Here is a 7,979-nt window from a genome sequence, read left to right on the forward strand (position 1 = left end):
TTGTCCCCCGAGGAACCACACGCACACTCCTCACGCCTAAAATGTGCATGCATATGCATGCACATCAGATGTGTGAAATTAGAGCCCACCGCAGAGAGCAGGGCAGGTAACCCCACTCCCAGGCTGCAACAGAAGGCTTTTGTGGCCACTTCCCCGCCCCTCTTCTTTAACCCACCCATTCCTGCTATCAAAGAGCTGCTGCACTCACAGGCCGCTCCGCTGACAATCAGCCCATTTCAATGCAGGGTCGCAGTTTCCAGGAGTGGGGGGAGACGGGGTTAGCAGAAAGGGAGTTTGGTTTAGTAACGGATCACGTTGCCATTTTCACCCCCTCCTCGCTTTTCATGTAAATCAGACCTCTGAAGTCTTTGGGTGCGGTGATGGAGCATGTGTATGACGTTACACTGGTCTTATTGTTAGTTTAACTTATTCTTACTTTTCCATCGGCTTACTCATTTGTTTAAAATCTCCCCCGTCCCCTCATCAGCACTTTTGGCAAATGGTTCTTTTACATTAACGCCCTCCATCCTATGTGCATGTCAAAAGTTCAGAGTCGTAGTTATCATGACAAAAGCACCTCCCCCTGCCTCACACAGAGCCTATAGAGTCCCAATGGGTCGGCTTTTCAAACCCTGTCAGGAGTCACTGTTTGTTAGCTCTCTGCATTGTGAGTGGACAATCCCACTTCTGATGGTGACATGATAAGACACAAATGCAGGTCTCAGCCCAAATGTAGTCAAACTAAATGATGTATTATAAACCTTTGTTGGTATTTTTGTTCCAGTTTTAACCTCAAAATCAAAACTAATCTACTGAACCCCGCCTGTGTCATTTATCTTCACAGCAGCCTCAACTTTTAGTCTTTGCTGAACTTTCTTTCAACTCAAAATCTGTACAAGAGTTATTCTTTGCTGTTTATTGTCTGGCTGCATTGTGCAGCACAGAGTTGAATTTCCTGGGCGATGAACTTGTGATCGAGATAAGTCATTCAGATGACAAATGACCCAGCTTCCCTCACACTTCCTGTGGGGTAAATAAACTTTTTCTCTATTTGCACATCTCAGAGTTTTGCCAGAAATCTCTCTGACCACCAAAGTCAAACAAACAAGTCAACCACCCTCTTACGTGCTGTTTGATATTTCAGGTAATTGATACATGAGAGGCTCTATTGACCGTTTGCTTGTCTCCGCAGCAGCCTGCATAGGCCCGGGGTGGAGCAGGGATAGAAAGAGGGGGGCCCCTGTTCAGCTGGAGCTGCAGGGACCTGGCTTCCTCGGGAGCGGCGCAGCAAAGTGGTGTAGTTGTTGAGGAAACGATCCCCCTCTCAAAGGCCTTTCCCTGGGAATACTAGGTTACAGTGTGAGAAAGTTCCTGGGTTGTTTTTGACAGCGTGTCTCTGGGGCGTCTCCCGGCAGGAACGCTTCACCTCTGTGCAATGTGGACTGCCGCCTCCCAGAACCATTAGGACCAGCAGAGCATCACAGTCCACTGCTACAGTGTCCCCCTTAAGTGCAGTGCAAAGTATGAATGATAGGACATATATTTAATCAGAAGGCCCTTTAACGCAACTGTAAACCGCTTCACATCAATTTGAAGTGTCACATTTCACCAGTTAACAATAGCAACACAAAGCGCAGCATTCATCCAGGCTTAGCATCTACACTTTGGGGTAAAAGTAGATCTTCCCTAATTGCCACGGCACATTGCCCTGAAGGAAAGTATGTCACTCAATAAGATAATCATAGAGTGGGAACCCAAGATTGCCAGGTTGCTATTTGGAAAAAATAAACATTTCCATTGTAAAAACGCAAAGCTGGCTTCGGCACGGAGCATGCAAACATGGAGCAAAAAACTATGCGTGTGTCTGTGTGGGTGTGTGTGTGGTAAAAACCGGAAACATTTCCATTCAGGCCAGCTGGAATGATAACTACCAGTCAGTAAGAAAGGCTGCAGGTGTGCAGGGTCAGCAGGCCAAGAACTCAAACCAGTAACAAATGTGTAACTTGATTTGTACTTCTGTTTCTCTCCCAGTGACTTTGATTAATGTTCATGTATCTCATGACCACATGTTCAGATCTCATTCAAGGCCCCATCTGAGTTACTTAGTATTATTATAGAGTTTTCGGGCATAAATGAGAGGATTACTGGCTCCAAATCATTACATCAAAATTAGATAATTTGTCTGGTGAATATGCTCACACCTTCAGTATGACAATGTGTCAAAGGCTTTTGCATAATTTACTATTTTTTTAAGGAAGTCAAAGGCCAGAAAAGAAAAAAAAAAAGTGTGCACACGACACACACCACACAATTGTAAGGTACTTACTTGTCTTGCTGCACTTTTTAATATCTGTATTTTTACTTCCATGTTATGAATTGAATGCTTTTAATATGTTATGGGTTTTTTTATGTCCGTTCAAGGTGAACCATTTGGTGCTGGTAATTTCTTTATTGTAAAGCTTTGTTGTGCTGCATTTCATGTATGAAAATTGTTATACAAATAAAGTTTATTATATTTATATTGATCAAAATAGGATCTGTGCCACTCAGCAAGAGTACTTTTTTTTTAGATTAATTCATTTGAATTATGATATAAAATCTACCCCAGCTTTATGTACTGAACTAATAATAACAAGACCGATTTTGTTCATAGAAGTTTTAAATTTGCTGCAGAAACTGGCTATAAAAACCATAACAATTATTGATGTACACATCAATGAGGTCTACTGATTTACTGAGGCAAAACTTTTCAATAAATTGTATACATATGTATTTTTTTGGCCTCTTTGGGGCAGCAGAAACATCATTCGATAGCATTAGCATTTATTTAAGACATTTCTTGCCAAGTGATTACGTCCAAATTTCACCCTCCTTTTTGATTTTCTGCACTAACTCCTGAAGGAAACATCTGTCTCTTTAAAGATCGAACATGTCTAAAGTATTGAAAGCCATCAACTGTCTTGGACATTCTTCCTCTCTGCCTCCTTCCTGAACGTCTTCCTCTCTCAAAGCTCTAAAACATGCCAGGAAGTCACCACGAGGCATTTCCTGCATGCTTCGCATCACCTTGAAGCAGGGGTCGCTGGGAACAAAGGAGGCTCCTTCTTCCTAACATAAGTGTCCTCTGTGTGTTCTTGCATGTATGCATATCTCCATGTAATAAAAAGAGCATGTATCCTTCTTCGGCCCAATAATAATAATGATAATAGGTATTTTCTTTCCTCCTCTAATGAAGCTCGTATGCTCTTCATGTCTTTGATGTCACATTACCACGGAGGCTTTCAGGCTCTGCTTCTTCAGTTCAAAGCTCTGGTCATTTAGATCCTGCTTTAATATACTTAGCGGCAGCCTGGATGTTAATTTGGTGACAGGTGAAACATCACAGACCAGAATACGCCTTGATGTTGGTGCCACTCAGCTGATGGCGTACGATTTAGGCTGCTTTTTGATTTTTTAAATGGTCCCAAAAAAACCTGGCACCCATAAACTGCGTGCAAAACAATGTTATTTCAAAGGACAATATCCAAAAAAAAAGTCTATAGCAATCATATGGGAGAGGTTTTCAAATAAATTAAGCTAATAGGTTATTGATTTTTATTGTAAAAAGATTAAAAGTCCATTTTTGACACGGAAACAGTAAACATAACAATATCACCACAAGCTCCAGTAATTGATCAATTATTTTGTTTATGAAATGTCAGGAAGTAGTATATAAATACCCATCATAAGAGTCTATGGTGATGCCTTCAAACTGCTTGTTTTTCTGACCAACAGTCCAATGCCTGCAGTCTCTACTTCTTTTATTGATAAATTACTTAATTGATTATCAGGGTTACTGGCAATTTATTCAATAGACGTGTTAACTAATGTTTTTGCACTGTTCTGTTCATTAAAAAAAATTGTTTCACCCAGCAGAAGAAACCAACCTTCTGTCTCTTTCTTTGAAGCCGTGAGAAATCTCTCACATGGGAACACAGAAAGCTTCTTGGTAACAAAAAGACACTGTTATGGCTTTACGGAGGTCAGTGTTTGTTGAGAGTCGGTTGCACCTGTGAACTCGGCCGTGTGTACATGGATAGTGCACAAACTGTGGAAGAAAGAAGAGACTAAACCAACCGAGCCTCCTGCACTCTCACACAACCTCAAAGTGCAGCTGTAGACATCTCTCACATGGCTGTGATCTCCAGCATGTCCACAGGCTCTTTGTCTGTGTGTCTGAGTGTGTGTGGTTCATAAGGATGTGGGTGTAAACCATCACTCACCACCTTAATACACTGCACAGCGCTCAAAGTAACTCTAAATCTCCTTTCCTTTTTTGCTCTTTGGTAAAATGGTCCGAGTATAAAAGCAACCCTCCTCCTCCGAGAACTAAGTGCTCTGCTGGATTCCCTCTCTGTCCTAGACTTATTAAAACAACATGACTCAATTATAATCCAGACTTAAGTAATCATGTTTTATGGCAAAACCACTATCATTATGTTTGTCTGGCTCCCTACTGACTCTGGAGTGAGTCGCTCCTGCAGGTTTCACTTAAGATGTGCATTGATTTGTGCTCTGAAGCGCTCGAGCGTGCTTACATTACTGCCTTAAATTTCAATACACACACACAGTGCATAGACTGAACACAAACCAGCCTGGTCGTCCTTTGATCTCGGCTGCGATGGTGGAGTGCTGAAATAATGAAACCGTAATAACAGAGCACTAGGTCTGATGCCGAGACATGTTCGCTCAGGCATAAAGATTAAAAAAAGGTCTGACATGGGCAAAAAAGATCTTAACAAGCAGCTTTGATGACGGAATTACATTCAGGATCCAGGAAAATACAATTACAGCTTGCTTTGCAGAGTTTCACTTGTATGAGATTGAAAGAGTCCATCCTCTGCGTTGTGAAGGAATAGTTCAATATTTTGGGAGATATGCTGTATAAAAGACGTGAACGTGGCCAACGTGATGTCACATGTTGGTTTGTGAACTAGTGTTTTCTCAACAAACCTCCAAGATAAACGCCAGGCTTTGAAGCGAATTTGACATAGTGGCAAAATGGTGGAATAAGAACTCACAGATCCATCCTGTGATGTTATGGGGCAAAAAATACTTACATTGGGAAAGATACATCTGTAAATCAGTCAATACTTTTTTTGGGTGATATGACTAATTTTATTGTCAGAATTGGATCCATTGGTCTGATAACATTTGGAAAGTCTAGAGGAGCTGCATGATTTAATTGTTTTGCAGTCAAGCTAAACTGAAAGTTAGTCAGCTCTGCCCATGGAAGACTCATGTGCATGCTCTATGGGCACCACAGTGCAGAAGATCTGGGTATTTTTATCACTGACATAAAAAAACAGACCTGGATACAGCACTGGAGGCTGGGCCCTGTTCATTCCTATGAAAGTATTTTGTAGTGCATGAAGCCAACTTCCATGTGTGAAATTATCCAGATCTTTCAAATAAGCCGTGTTTCCATTAAAGTCAAATTTTGAAATGTCGCATTAAAGAAAATGGGAATTAGGGATGTTTTCATCATCTGGTTTAGATTGATTAAACAAAGCTACATAAACGTAGTTTGGTCAGAAGATGGCAGTGTAATGTACTGCTGCAGGCTAATCCATCAGTGATCAGTAGAAGAAGTAGAGATCACGCAAGAGAAAAAAAACAACAATACAAAAGAGGTTGCTAATCAGAAAACTTTGGTCACCCACAGAAGTCCTCTGGAATTGGATTCAGTTGGGCAACATATAATTGTTCTTTCATGTCAGCTTGGAAACAGCTGCTCAATCATGGAAGTTAAATGTTTGCCACGTCAGAATTTATTCAGAAAAATCGTTTCCATCTCTTGTTCCATTAACTATTTTTTGAAAAAGACAAACTTTTATACGCATTTTTGAAAGTTTTATTGAATTTTGGTGTTTCCATCGATCTTTTCTCATGCAAATCTTCAAAATGCACGGATAAATTAATGGATGGAAACACGACTACTGATGGGGCCTAAAGGAGCAAGTGCAGGAACTTCTGCTGGCCAACTGGCTTCTTCTGATTTAGCCCTCAGCTAACTTTCATGTGAATAAAATGTTTATTCGTGTGGCTATTCCAAAATTTCCAACTCTTATTGGACATTATTGCTAGTTTTATCCTTTCTGGAGAACCATTTTGAGATGTCACTGAACAAATGACCCACACCGATCCTCTAATGACCTCTGACCTCCACCATATGAGGCAGCACTGAGCGTCTCTGTTAGGACGCAGGTTTAAATTCTTCAGTGGCATCTTAACCCTTACAAAGACGTTGGTACACCCTCTAAAACATGCTTTTATTGATGCAGAAGTTATACCTACTGACTCGTGCAGGAATTCTGCAGATGTTTCAGGATGATTTGGGTCATATTTATTCTTGGCATTGTGGTAAAGGGGAAACCTTCTGGGGCTGTTTTAGTCAGAAAATGTCCCAAGAGCCAAGATCTTATAGCAGGACCAGATGTTTTAGCCTGTATGTAGAGACTCAAACTTTAGGTTCAGGATTGCGGTTCATTGAAATTATCATATTCAAAATATACACTGTGATCACGTCGAAGGTCGCTGGCCCTTCAGAGACACCTGATACTACTTTGAAATTGCTTCATGCACAGAAAGACTGAGCGATACGTATGCTAATTGAAAATCAGGGGCCAGGGTGCAGAATTTCATGTAATTATGGTAACTTGGTGAACTTTGCTTCTTGATAATCAGTCCCACTAGCAGACTAAACATGTGGAAGAAAGAGCCCGTAAGATTTGAAATGCGGGTCAGGCCGGCGGGTCAAGTCCCATTGTCCATGCTCTGATAAAATAACATGTGTGCCAATATTTTTATCTGGAGGAAGTTAACTGTACGGAACAATGAGAGTGTTTCTGCTAACTTCCATGTAACACAAACAGTGCTGAAATGTTGTGTGTCTGCACATGCAATAACTCACTGTATTTTTACTAAAAGAAAACTGCAATGCAAAAAACAGCTTTTATTGTAATTGAGGTCCCATTTTATTTCTTGTTCTTGGGTTTTATGGATTTAATTTGTAGACTTTGCAATTACAACGTCCACCGTTTGAGCCTGGCTGGAGACTTTTGTTGCATTCCCATCTGCACTCATTTCCCTTTCCCCACTCATTTCCTGTCAGCTCTCTGTCCAGTTTCTAATAAAAGCATAAAATGCTCCAAAAAAAAGTACCATCTCTTCATGTCTGAAGCAGCCACTCCACCAACATTGTGTGTGGAAGCTCCTGAACTTGCAACTATGTTACAGCTTTGAACCAGGATGACATAGCTGGAAAAGTGAGAGTAAAAACAACACAATTCCTTAATAAAATGTTCACACTGTATATCTCTACGAACCACAGATACACTTTTCACATGGTTAATGTTGTGAATTCAAACAAAAACTTGGTTAATGTTAGTAAAAGATCAGTTTGGGTTAAAAAACAACAACTATTGCTTCCGTAAGTAAGGATTGCATCTCTTCCAGATGGTGTTTCATATCAACATAGTAAGTTTGGTTTTCAGAAACATACAATGGCAACCTTTTTTCTGCCAACTATGCTGTTACAAAAACCCCTCAAATCTGAAAATATGCGCCCACATGCACAAGAAAACCAACATGCCAGGGGTCAAACTCTCAGGGTCTAAAGTTTGAAAAAACACCTTATTTCACACAGTCTGATAGCATCATATGTATTTTGTATCAGCTTGAATCTGGTTTATATGATGATTTGAACAAGTGTTATATCTAAACCAAAGACTTCATGTTTTCCACTAAATAGAAATAGAAAATAGTTTATTCACATTTCCCCGAAATGTCGCCATACAGATTTAGTATCTTTGGAAATGTTGGGATCTCCTCTAGAATTGAAATAACTTTCCGTGGGTTTAAGCAAAGTTTTGCTGCACAGCATGCATCAGTAATGACTATGAAAGTTGGTCTGAGCTGGCAGTGTTTAAAATAATTAT

Source organism: Centropristis striata, chromosome 20 (genome assembly GCF_030273125.1).
Source record: "Centropristis striata isolate RG_2023a ecotype Rhode Island chromosome 20, C.striata_1.0, whole genome shotgun sequence".
In the NCBI taxonomy this organism is placed as follows: domain Eukaryota; kingdom Metazoa; phylum Chordata; class Actinopteri; order Perciformes; family Serranidae; genus Centropristis; species Centropristis striata.